This window comes from Triticum aestivum, chromosome 1D (assembly GCF_018294505.1).
Source record: "Triticum aestivum cultivar Chinese Spring chromosome 1D, IWGSC CS RefSeq v2.1, whole genome shotgun sequence".
Classification (NCBI taxonomy): Eukaryota; Viridiplantae; Streptophyta; class Magnoliopsida; order Poales; family Poaceae; genus Triticum; species Triticum aestivum.
Window position 1 is genome coordinate 328,306,214 of NC_057796.1, and position 3,754 is coordinate 328,309,967.

General features: G+C 39.2%; 1 long non-coding RNA gene across 1 annotated transcript; it reads left to right on the plus strand.

Annotated features, from left to right (window-relative positions):
* Nucleotides 1-6: 6 nt before the first annotated feature.
* Nucleotides 7-2,695, plus strand: LOC123181817 (uncharacterized). Its single transcript, XR_006491890.1, has 2 exons — nt 7-270; nt 2,386-2,695. It is a non-coding gene; the product is annotated as an uncharacterized lncRNA (long non-coding RNA).
* Nucleotides 2,696-3,754: the final 1,059 nt, after the last annotated feature.

Genomic DNA, 3,754 nt, shown 5'->3' on the forward strand with positions numbered 1-3,754 from the left:
CCTCTCTCGTTCGTTTTCTTGCTTGCTGGCGGTTTATTTTTCGCCCAGGTGTTACGCGCCTTGCGTTGATTCGATTTGTGGACCACGAAGAGAAGCACAGTGTTGTGATTTCTCGTACAAGTAAATTGATTTCCCCCTTCATCATACTCAAACGATCATGTGTATGCGTTCCTTCAGATTGCGGAGCTGAGAACACGCTGAAGACAGGGGATGTGATCCAGTGCCGTGAGTGTGGCTACCGCATCCTCTACAAGAAGCGCACCCGCAGGAGTATGGCCACTTCAGTTTATTCTTTCGATCTATTTAATTTTTCTTGTCGCGGTTTAATATTTCGTTTGGTAATTGCTTTGTGTGCACTTATCTGAAATAGGTTATAAATTGCTTGTGCCTTGTGCTGTTGATATGTCCTTCTTGATCTGGCCGAGCCAGTGAACATAGTTCCCTAACTACCACTTCAAACAAACAAACAAAATCGTTACTCTGCAATTACGTTTAGAAAACAAGATGTAATATGCAGCTGAAACATTGAAATTCAGTTTCACAGAACAGTATTCACCATCAATAAACCCGGAAGTGTTCACAATCCTCCTTTACCGGTGGAAATAGTTGGTCACCACATATTCATCATTGTAATCTCCCGCTGTATAATTACTAATGCACAGTGGATCTAAGTATGTGCCAGTTCTAGGTGATCTGGAAGTGCTTATAAGCTCTCTACATGCTTCCATTTACTTGTGCATTAGTTTCTGACTTGCTCAAGGTAGAATGAAGATCCATATGGAAATAGGAAGTTTAAAAAGTCTACACAACCTCTTGAATCTTGGGGAAAAGCTGCATAACTCCATTAAATTGGAAACCTCATTTTCTATCCCAAAATTGCTTGCAAACACAATATGTGGGGTAAAATATATGGTTTGAAGTTTGTGAGGTTATGTGGATTTTTCACCAATGTACAAGTGGTTATCTTGATTTTTTTTAGAAACTTTGGAACCTATATCATTGAAGGTACTCTTCGATCAATCTTACTTTATTTAGGACAATTTATTATACTAATGCACATTGGATGCAAGTATGTGCCAGTGTATATGGTCACTCAAGTGTATATGTACCTTGTGCATGCTTCCATTTTCTCCTGCAATAGTTTGTCACTACTCAAGCTAGAGTTAAAAACAATACTGAAATAGATTGTTTGGAGAAGTCTACACAACCTCTTGAACCTTAGGGAATAGCCGCTTACCACCATTAAGTTTTCAACCAAATTTTCTACCCCAAGGTTTCGTGCAAACACAATTAAGAGGGGTTTTTCACCAAAGTCCACATGGTTTTCTAGGCGTTTTCATAAGAATTTTGAAATATAAATGGTTGAAGATTCTCAGAGACCAATTTACTTGTAACTTTGTCAACAGTTACTTTAGCTGAACCATCTTTTTTGTTTATAAAATGAGAACACCAAGTCCTGATTTTTGTAATGATCATAGTACTTAACTTCTGTGCCTTTCTTAAATACATGATGTGTTTGGCTCACCCACTTGTATTTAAGGTTCACAAGGAGGTATATTAATCACATTGTTTCTATCTGTTACTTTGTTTCTATTCGTTACTTCATTCACTATTGAACTTGTTAATATACTATAAACCAATTGAGTACAGATTTGTGCAACACTTTGTGGCTTAGCCAAGCTATAAAAGTTTGAAAGATTTACATAGCCTCTTGAACGTTTTGAGATGGCATGAACACAATAAAATTTTAACGGATATACCGCAGCACAGTTTATGCAATTATGCTTTATAGTATACTGTTTGAAGTAAATGAGGTTGGCAAACCAAAGTTTGTGTTCTAGTAATATTTTTCTGTTTGTAGAGGTACACTTTTTCAAAGCCAATAATGTTGCTACCCCTTTTTCTGTCTTCAAAGCCACTAATATTGTTACTAAATCTAACTATGTTGACTTGTTAAATAAAAATAACCGGGTACATGTCAGCTACATACTTATTACATTACAAACAATGCACTTGACATATCCCTTGGATCCTCAAAATGCAGCCACCTGGCCCACCTATTGATAATTAGGAATACGGTTGGTCTTGCTCCTTTTGTGAGGCCTACTGATGTTTGATTGCAAAGTGGTTGCGGCGAATTAGTTGGTTTTAGGTTCAAAGCAGGCACATGATTGTCTATTTCTTACCTTTTGTTTTGACCATGAACTAACAAGAAGTAAAAAATTTTGCTCGCATGGTTGTTATGGTTGAGAAAGATCTGATGTATGCTCAATGATGCCACTTAATATTAGATTTTTAATTCAGTTCAAACTGAATTTGTTTGCAACATATAATCTCTGCATGCTGTGTGCAATCTCTGATTAAATTGTCTCCTTGCTTGGGCAGTTGTTCAATACGAAGCTCGCTGAAGACAGAAGAACAAACATCATTCACTGTTGGTAGGTGCCTCGATTGATGTGGAGTGTGCCCTGAGACAAAGCTACAATGGAGAAATGTATTATATACAGTACTTTTAGGTCTTATTTGTCCGTTGGACTTTGGCTTGAAGTGGTAAAACTTGTTGTAACCGTATTGAGATTTTAGACATTTGAGAATCCAGATTATGCATCCCAAAAGCTGGATGTCGAAAAATGGTTATTATTGCTATTGCCAGCAATAAAATGCTCTGTTGGTTGGTTGCGGCCTCTTGCTCTTATTTGCTGCCTGAATTGCTATTTCCTTAATTCTCATGACCTGTTCTTTAGTTTTGCTATAAACTGAGCTTTGTAACGTTCTGTGTGACTTAAGGATTTTCATTACGTCATTGTCATATTCGGGGTATGACTAGCGCACAGTAGGATACAATGTTATAGGTGGATCATATTAGGACATGTTTGGTTTTAGCCTAGGTTTGCCCTACCTAGGCAAAATTTTGGTGAAGCTTTTGGTTGCCCATGAACTGACCAACATTGGCTATAAAAATAAACTAGGATAGTCAAAAATGCATTGGCATGCCAAAAAATTGGTAGCCATCTAACCAAATTTTGTGGTCATGGCCAAAACACACCCTAGATCACTCGCTTCCTGTGACACAGTGAAAGATAATAGAGACGCTTTGCAAAGAAACATATTTATTATGTGCATCCAGACGTTTTTTTCTTTCAAAAAGACTGAAGGCCGTATACAAGTACAAACACCCCCTTGTAGAAAAATAGAAAGCATTCAAGATTTTGAGGTTGCCGAAGTCTTTTCTCTCCAGCTTCCACCAACGGCGATCCGCCAAGAAGTTGTCGATGTAGATCAAGAGACGCGGGTGGCCAAAGCAGATCGCCACCCCCGTAGAAAATACGTCAATAAGGGCATGTGGAAACTCCAAAGACTACGAAGACCATAAAAGCCGGCCCAAATCCAGATGGATCCACTGAAAACCTAAATCGATCGAATCACGAAAGACCCGTCGAAGAACTCCACACACCTTCCATTGGTGTTAAAAACACCAACGAAACAGGTTATTCCTACCCTTGGATAATGCCGCCACTTAGTCGCCCGAAACCAAACACGAAGAATCTCTAAAGAGAAACTGAAAAAAAAAATCCACTCATGCCGTTGTACGACTGGTCCGCTCTGATGTCGACCTCGCTGCTGTTCAGAACCATGCACTGATGCCCTCTTCTCTGATAATCCGGCCAGGTTGAGCCACCGATGAAGATCTCCGCGCTGGACCCCTTCGTCCACCGCTGGTTTCACCGATGTCGATGTCCTTCGTCGTACCACA